This window comes from Balaenoptera borealis (genome assembly GCF_965194805.1).
Source record: "Balaenoptera borealis genome assembly, chromosome: 16".
Lineage (NCBI taxonomy): Eukaryota > Metazoa > Chordata > Mammalia > Artiodactyla > Balaenopteridae > Balaenoptera > Balaenoptera borealis.
This window is the reverse complement of record NC_138872.1, coordinates 57,368,981-57,378,319: the sequence shown is the minus strand read 5'-3', so window position 1 is coordinate 57,378,319 and position 9,339 is coordinate 57,368,981.

Below are 9,339 nucleotides of genomic sequence, written 5' to 3'. Positions count from 1 at the left end.
ATTTATTTGGCTGCGTTGGGTCTTCATTGCGGTGCGCGGGCTTCTCACTGCGGTGGCTTCTCTTTGTTGCGGAGCATGGGCTCTAGGCGTGCGGGCTCAGTAGTTGTGGCTCAAGGGCTCTAGAGCACAGGCTCAGTAGTTGTGGCGCACGGGCTTAGTTGCTCCGCGGCATGTGGGATCTTCCCGGACCAGGGCTCGAACCCGTGTCCCCTGCACTGGCAGGCGGACTCCCAACCACTGCGCCACCTGGGAAGCCCTGGGAGCTGGTTTCGTAAATGAGGTGAGGGTAGGGGTGGATCGGTGGGTTGGGCCAGAGGGGTGTGGCCTTAGGTGGTCTGCCTACTTGCTTAGTGGTGCTGTGAGCAGGGATCATGGGTAGTATGCTGCTTTTGTACCCAGCACCTCAGAAATGACAGTTGGTTTGTGGCCTTTTTGTACCTTATTGTTCCTAATTGCCCCAACCGCGCATGCATGCAGTTAATTTTAGTTGCTTCTGCAAGTGCAAGCACTCTGGTTAAGGGTCCCAGGAAGGTACCAGATGACATGCCAGCTCCTGGGCCTCTCCTTACCTGCATTCACCAGGGTTCCAGTCCCAGACCCGTTGTTACTTCCCAGCTGTGTGACCTTGAGCTTGTCACTGGCTCTCTCTGAGCCTCAGCTTTCTAAGTGGGGATGATGATTTCTCCTCGCTGGGTGCTGAGAGGATTAAATGTGGTAGCTTGTGCATACAGCTTGGGAACTCAGTGTTCACATCCCGTAAGGTCCCATCCTCTTTATGAGGACCACCGAACCAAAGCTACTTTCACTGAAATATCCTCCACTCTCCTCTGTAACTGCAGGCAGGTGACAGCCCTCCCCCCATGCCACAGTCCTATGTGTGACCGAGGGCCTGACGTCTGCCACGCTGGGTCCTGAGTGGGGTGCCCGTGACTCTAGGCTGCTTCAGTCCATCCTCAAGTCTGTGATACGGCACAGCAAGCTGAGCTGGGTGAGCCTATTGAACAAATGTGACCTTTGGGATCTGGAGTCCTTAGAGGCTACAGTGGAAACCACTCACCCAGCCCTGCCGCTCACAGGCCCCGGGATCCTTGGGGGCTCCTCCTCCTCTCTGACCCTCCGTTTCCCTGCCCATAAAAAGGGGTGGTACTGCAAGATGCGTCTGCTCAGCGAGGAGGTTAGACGGTTGAGTTTCGCCCTGATTTCCCAGGTCCCTCCCCTAGTTCAGCCACTGGGCTCACACCCTGGGTCCCAGGATCCCAGGATCCTCACCATTAAGGACCTCAGAGTTACATGATTACATGTGATCCCATGAGACAGGTCCTGTGAAAGAGCATGATACATGTAGAGTGCCCTACAAGTGTAAGGAATGACTATTAACCTAGCCTGGGGGTGACCAGCGGGGACACCTGGCCATTGTCTGGAGCCGGTTTGGGTTGTCGTGACCAGGGGAGGAGGGAGGTGCTGGCATCAATTGAATGGAGGCCAGAGATGCTGCTAAACATCTAATAGTGCACAGGCCGGGCCCCAGCAAAGAGTTATCTGGTCCCAAAAGTCAACAGTGCCGCGGCTGAGAAACCCTGCTCTAGTGTAACTTCTCTAGTTTGACAAGACCGACCTTGGGCAAGTTTTAACCTCTCTGAGTTGAAGTTTCTTCATCTGTAAAATGGGGGTAAGAATAATAGTACTTACCCCCATAGGATTGTGGTGAGGTTTAAAAGAGAGGACCTATGTAAAGAGTCCTACTGTACAAACACAGCCAGAAAAATAGGAGTGGGGGGACCCCCCCCCCCTCCCCATGTCTCGATTTTAGTTCTCACTTCCCCACATGGCTGCCTTCCCCCTGGAACATCCAGGTGTGTGTTGTCATGGAAACCTTTCAGGGATGGTGCACTCAAGAGCTCGTATGATTTTTTTTTCTCCCCAAAATAACCCATCCTGTCAGTCAAATAACACTTAGGCGAAGTGGTTAGGCAAGTGAGATTGTTTTACCATCATTAACTGTTGAGCAAGGCGGCTGCTTGGGGAATTTCCATCCCCCTCTGAGACAGGCAGTTAATAGAAATGCAACAGTGAACAATTAATAATAGTGATGGTGATGATGCTGATGGCGGTGGTGATGAAAGTGATAATGATGATGACCACCATCTCTTGCATCTCTCCTGAACCAGGTTATGTGCCATGTGCTTTATATGCGTTATCAAGTACAACCTTTTACAGACGCAAATGCCGAGGCTTGGAGAAGTGAGTGTTAGGGCTGGCTTGAGCCCAGTTCAGACACCTGGTGCCATGCTCTAACCACCAAGCTTTATTGCCTTTCAGGAGCCTTCAGTGGAAGAGGGTGTATGGGGAAAGCTCAGTTCCTTTTGTCCCTGGCCCCAGCATCCAAACCATTAGCTCCAGGCTCTCTTCTTGGTAAGCTGGAAGCTGGAAACTCCACAATTGCCCATGCAACCCATTTCTGAGCTTAACTCCTTGATCCAGACGTTGCTGCCCCCAAAGAAACGGTCCTGTATGGCTTCAATGTGCACTGCTTCCTAAAGCCTAAGGCAGAATGGTGTCTCAGTCCTGGTATATCAAACCCTTGGATCTATCCCAGCAAAATAGCATAGCAAACTCTCTGATCCACAGGGCTCCTGCTTGCCTCCAGACAAACAGTCCCCACCCTGGGCAGGGGGTAATTGTAAGAATGCTGACTACAGAGCCAGGCAGACCCGGGCTTAGATCCCACCCTTGTTACTTCAGAGTCCTGGGACCTCGGACAGCCTACGTGTGCTCTTTGAGCCTCAGCTTACCCACCTCTAAAATGGGTTCAGGGTTGATATGCTGATAAATGAGAGTAGTAGTAAGTGCTTAATAAACGTGGGTTTGATCTGAATTAGGGTGTGGGGCTAACTAGGTCCTGGCCGCTCTCAGAACTAATGTGCCATTGGATAATGTAGCGCAGGTTGGGTAGAGAGTCCCTCGTGACTCCCAGGGTCCACTTGGGAGCGGCTGCCAGTGGCCAAAGGGACAGATGACTATGCCTTAGATTCCTCGCTGCAGTTCCCGCTGTCGATTCATGAGGCTGGGGCGCCACCTCGCGGCGAGAGTCCTCCGGGGAGCCAGCCTGGAGGTGAGGTGGGAGGAGAAAAGGACCTGCAGGCTCCAAGAAGTAGCTCCAACCCCCGTCTTCACCTCCGGTTGGGGCAGAGCAAGGAGGCCGAAGAGCTCTGGTTCCCTTGCGGTTTATTCATTCATTCACTCCTCCGTTCCTTCCTCTGCACTGCCAGCTCCTCTGTCTTCAGGACCGGCGCCATCACCTCCCCCATCGTTAACGCTCTACTAGATGGCTTTACTTTTCTTCGTAGCGCTTATCAACCCCGTCGACGTTATAATTCTCAAACCATTAAAAGGTAATTCTCTTCAAATTGATAGCGAGCACGCTGCAGAACCTTGTTTAATTCACTAAAGAGGGACTAAGCAGGACGAGCTGGTTCAAAAGAGGATACGAAAACCAGAGGTTTTCAGAGTAAATTGGGAAAATGGTGAGATGAAGTTGCCGTTTTAGACATAAATTTGGTTAATGTCCTATAGAGCAAAGACACCGAACCCCTTGTGAGAGAGCTTGGGACAGAGGCACCCAGCTAAGCCAAACCCGGATTCCTGACCATAGAAACTGTAGGAGGGGGGCTTCCCTGGTGGCGCAGTGGTTGAGAATCCGCCTGCCGATGCAGGAGACACGGGTTCGAGCCCTGGTCCAGGAAGATCCCACATGCCGCGGAGCAACTGGGCCCGTGAGCCACAACTACTGAGCTTGCGCATCTGGAGCCTGTGCTCCGCAACAAGAGAGGCCACGATAGTGAGAGGCCCGCGCACCGCGATGAAGAGTGGCCCCCACTTGCCACAAGTAGAGAAAGCCCTCGCACAGAAACGAAGACCCAACACAGCCAAAGATATAAATAAATAAATAAAAATTAAAAAAAAAAAGAAACTGTAGGAGGATAAATGTTTGTGTTTTAAGCCTCTAAGTTTTGGGGGTATTTTGTTATGCAGTGAATGGATAATACAACCTCTGTGCTCTCTACAGAGGGCCTCGCTTGTATTAGAGTTCTCCGGCCACTGGGCAGAGGCTCAGAGGTCTGAGTCACTCCCCCTGTGGTGGCCGGATTTACGCCCACCTTCAGTTTGCTGCCATGTCCTTGAGGGCTCTTGAAAAAGTAATGGGCTAGAAACGTGGATAAAATCTATGGCGCGACTCCAGCCTTTAGTGCAGACGGTGGCCATGCTCTCCTGGGCTTGGATATGCCAAATTCCCAACCAGGAAAACTGGACAACGTGGAGCTTTATTAAATGGCCCCGAGTCCTCTCGTTCTGTGTCATTGTCATCTGGGTCTCAGCTGGAGGAGGACGGAGCACAGGGTCTTGCAGCCCCAGAGCCACCTGAGGCATGATTTGGCCTCCACACGGGTAACTGTTTCTGTAAGTCTTTCTAGAGCCTTTGGGTCAAAATTGATTTTATTTTCCCAGATTGGCTACTGAGCCACATTGCAAAAGCATGGTTTGACCCATTTGCATTCAACTGTGTCTCTTGGTGGAGGTAGCATTTGCGGGGTGTGTGTGTGTGTGTGTGTGTGTGTGTGTGTGTGTGTGTGTGCATGCACGTGCGTAAGCTTAATTTTCCTTTATCTTTATTTGCAGTAAAAAAGAAAAACACAAAAATACCCCACGCTGGTTGTAAAAACAAAATACAGTTGACCCTTGAGCAATGTGGGAGTTAATCCAAGTATAATTTCTAGTCGGCACTCGGTATCCGCGGTCCCTCCGCATCCACGGATTCAACCAACCATAGAATGTGAGGTTCTGTAGTATTTACTATAGAAAAATATCGAGAATAAGTGGACCCAGGCAGTTCATACCCGTGTCGTTCAAAGGTCAGGTGTAGGTGTGCACAGTACAAAAGGCAAAGTCGCTTATCAACTCCCTCCTCAATCCCACGCCCCAGGATTAACCCAAGCCCGTGGTGCAGCGTGTAACTTTCCACGTAGAAACACATACCTTAGAGCTGCCATTTATAAGCAGTGCCATGGTGGGCAGATTACTTGGAGGGGTGGACGGCCTGTGGGTGTGTTCAGACTCTAGGTCCAGACTGCCTGGGTTCAATTTCTGGCTCCATCGCTTACTACCTATGTGACCTTGGGAGGGTTACCTGGCCTGCCCCCATGCCTTAGTTTACCCAGCCATAAAGTGGGGTTGATACTACCTGCCTCATGTGCATGCTGGGGGATTTACTGAGCTAACACCTGCAAAGTGTTCAGAACAGTTGGCTTTTACTACCTTGATACTCCAGGTCTCCCACAGCAGCATCATACTCAGGCCTGGTTTTGAAGCAAGGCTTTCTCCTCCCCTGAGGTCATCATCTTTCTAGGTGGCTCCTCACTGCCCAGGTGCTTAGGGGAGGGTGTTGATGATCCTTTTTCAAGACCCCATCCTACGGTTAACTCTCCCAGTGGCTTGAGCCTTGGAAGTGATGGGGAAGCAGGTTTAATGAATTGAGTTCTAGCTAATTAAGGTTTTACGACATACAGCAGCTTAAGAATAATGTTAGATTTTAATCATTACAACTCTGCTGCTTAAAATCACCTAGTGTTCCCCATGGGAAACCAATTCAAGACCCATTTTGACCAGGCATCTATCAATCAATAGAGATTGGTGTTTCTATTAATTTATTTGTCCACTGCACTTCATTTAGCTTTGTTTATTTCCCACGGGTTTAATCACCAATGGTGGTACCGTTTCTTCCTCTGATTCTTATGTTCTTTCCAATCGTCCCATCGATTTTTTTCCTATCAGCACAGAACTCACATTCACTGGATGCCAGATTGTTCTGATGAGAAGAGTGTCCATGTGGGGACAGAGGTCAGGGCTGCCCACAAGTGTCCAGGGCATCTTCCATCACCCAAGCCCACAGGGTTTTTTTTTTGGTCTGCGGGGTTGACCCTGCCCCTTTGTGGTTTTATTTTTATGTATTTTTAAAATAATTATTTATTTATTTTGGCTGCGCTGGGTCTTAAGTTGCAGCATGAGGGGTCTTTTAGTTGAGGCATGCATGCGGGATCTAGTTAAACCGACCAGGGATTGAACTCGGGGCCCCCTGCATTGAAAACGTGGAGTCTTACCCACTGGACCGCCAGGGAATTCCCTGTAGTTTTAACAGAGGGTTAAAATGCACAGAACCATCAGGTTGATTTCTCAGTCTGTTGGTAGAGAGACTGTAACATCACTTAATAGTTCATGGATTTCAGAACCACCAGTTGGCTGCCCCAGTGTTGTGGAGCAGAACCTCTCAGCAGTGTTGGGTCAGCAAGTCCTGGCTGACACCTGCTTTGGGGCACGGGACTGCCAACCCCGGGTGGGAAACGGCACAGTCTGGGAGGTGTCCTGGGTTCTAGCTGGGACCAGGGGTGAACCCCTGCCTTCTTCCACCGTCTGCAGTGTGACCACCTGCTCAGCACGTCAGCCCGTGCGCTGGCCGAGTGGCCAAGGTGGGTTCGACCTTGCAGTCACATTCCTGAGACCTACTACCACATTTGAGTAGCTTTCTAGAAGACTGCAGGGCAGGGAACATAGCACGCACAGTGCCGTCATCCCATCGGGAGGAGCAGCACCCAGGTACCCAGTACGGTTGCTGCAGCCCAGAGCCCAGAGGCCTAGGGGTCACCTTGATGCAGAGACACAGCAAGCTGGGGCTCCTACCAGGATGCTTTACATCAGAGTCACGGAGGGCCAGGATCTGCCTGCCAACTTAGGGTCAGCCCCATGCACTAGTGTTTCACCTCGGATGGGGCAGACACGACATCCCACTTCTAGCTCCATCCTGTATGAGATACCTGGACCCTGAGATCGTTTCCCCAGGCAGTGGTCTCCCCCACCAGTGGTGTTGAGGGTGACTTGCCTATTCCTCTGAGGGCCACTCAGGTCCTCCAAAGTGACCTTTGTGTGTAACACGGAGCCTGGAATTTAAGGCAGGCCTGTTCAGTATGACTTTTCAAATTTGCTCTCTGCCCAGCTATTGTGGTAGGATAGGTAACACACAGGATCTGTTTTTTTTTTTTTTTTTTTTTTTCAGCTGCACAGTGTGGCTTGTGAGATCTTAGTTCCCCGACCAGGGATTGAACCTGGGCCACAGCAGTGAAAGCACCGAGTCTTAACTACTGGACTGCCAGGGAATTCCCAGGATCCGTTTTACGTACACAGAGAGGTAGAGATGGCTCTCAGTGATTCCTCTAGCAGGTGACGATGACAGACAACCAGACCTTATAAATCACCCAGGCCACGGTGTACAAACTGAAGATGCTCCCAAACCAAACAACTCTACATTAGGACAATACCTGCAATCTACTAAAAATTTCCCCAGTGCATCTTACTCAGATTATCTAATATCATCTTCACAGTAACTCCATGAAGAGGGGGAGACTTACTTACCATTTTACAGATGAGGAAGCCGAGGCTCAGAGAGACTAGGACGCTTGTCCAAGGTCATGTGGCTGGTCTGCGGCAGAGCCAGGATGGAACCCAGGTCTGCCCAACCCCAAAGTCTGTGCCCTTAACCAGGGATGACACATTACAGTCTTGTTCTTCACAGTGTGGTCCCTGCACCAGCAGCACCTGGGAGCCTGGTAAACTGCAGCATCGAGCCCCACCCGGGACTGAGTCAGAATCTGCGTCTGTCAAAACCCTGGGTGAGGGGCTTCCCTGGTGGCGCAGTGGTTAAGTATCCGCCTGTCAATGCAGGAGACACGGGTTCGAGCCCTGGTCCGGGAAGATCCCACACGCCGCGGAACAACTAAGCCCGTGCGCCACAACTACTGAGCCTGCGCTCTAGAGCCCACGAGCCACAGCTACTGAAGCCTGTGCGCCTAGAGTCCGTGCTCTGAGACAAGAGAAGACACCGCGATGAGAAGCCCGTGCACTGCAATGAAGAGTAGCCCCCGCTCGCCGCAACTAGAGAAAGCCTGCGCACAGCAACGAAGACCCAACGCAGCCAAAAATAAATAAATAAATTAATTAAAAATAAAACAACCCTGGGTGATTCACGTGCATAGAATCTGAGAAGTGCTGGGCCCACAGCATTACTATTTGTTGGTTTTACCAAATCTTTCCCGTGTAGGTTTGAACCACCAAGTCCCCTCCCTGGGCCATATATCCTCTGAAAATGTTAGAATATGTAAAAAAAAAAAATTTGCATCCAATGGCCTGGGTTAATTCTCTAGCAGAACACCTTGATGGTTTGATGATTCTGAAATAGCACTGCCAAACAAGCGCTTACAGAAGCTCAAGCAAAGCCTTAAAACACGGCGATAAGGGTGCATTTCCACTCTGAGAAGTGAAAATCTGATGATGCCTTGAATTATAGTGAATCAAGATTAATTCCAGGCTCCACTTAGAGGAAGCTTTCAGGCCAAGTGGTTTGGACATAAAAGCACTTGCCCTAATGTGCCAGGTGAAAGGCGTGACAAACTCTATTGCTTGGTGTCAATTACGTTTATAGGCCTGTCCCTAGGAGCACTAGGAAAATGTCACCGGTAATGCTGATACGTCACCAGCTGGGGCTCTGTCTGGGGGGTGGGGGTTCTATTTTGAAGACTCGTTATTAATAAATCCCATCGTGATCTGCAACTCTGCCTGATTATGGCGAGTCTATCAGGGATTTCTTTGTGTGTGTAGGAACCTTGGAAAGTGGGAGTAGCTCAAAGGCTATGCATCTCAAACCACTGTGTTCACAAATCACCCGGGGTCTTGTCAGAATGCAGATCTGACTCCGGTCTGGGCTTGTGTTGCTGCTACAAGTTTAACAAGCTCCCAGGTGATGCCACTGCCGCCGGCGCTGCTGGTCCAGGCACCACACCGTGGGGATGTGGGAAGAGCACAGGCCCGGGCTGGGAGCCTGACTCTGCACTTGGCAGCTGTGTGATGGTGGGCAAATTGTTTAACCTCTCTGAACTTCAGATTTCTCACATTTATTTATTTAGTTATCTATCTATCTATTTTGGCCACACCACGTAGCATGCAGGATCTTAGTTCCCCGACAAGGGATCGAACCCGTGCCCCCCCCGCAATGGAAGCGTGGAGTCTTAACCGTTGGACCACTAGGGAAGTCCCAGATTTCTCACATTTAAGATGGGGATAGTTCCTCCTCTTGGGGTCTTTGTAAGATTTAGAGATGATGTGTGTAGCCTTCCTCCCACTCCCAGAGGGAAGGGCTGGGACTCATTCTCCTGCACTGCTTTCTTGGCAGGTACAGCTGAGGCCCGTTTTTCTTTCCTAAAGTAGCTAATTCTCTTCCTCCAGGTCACGGTTTCT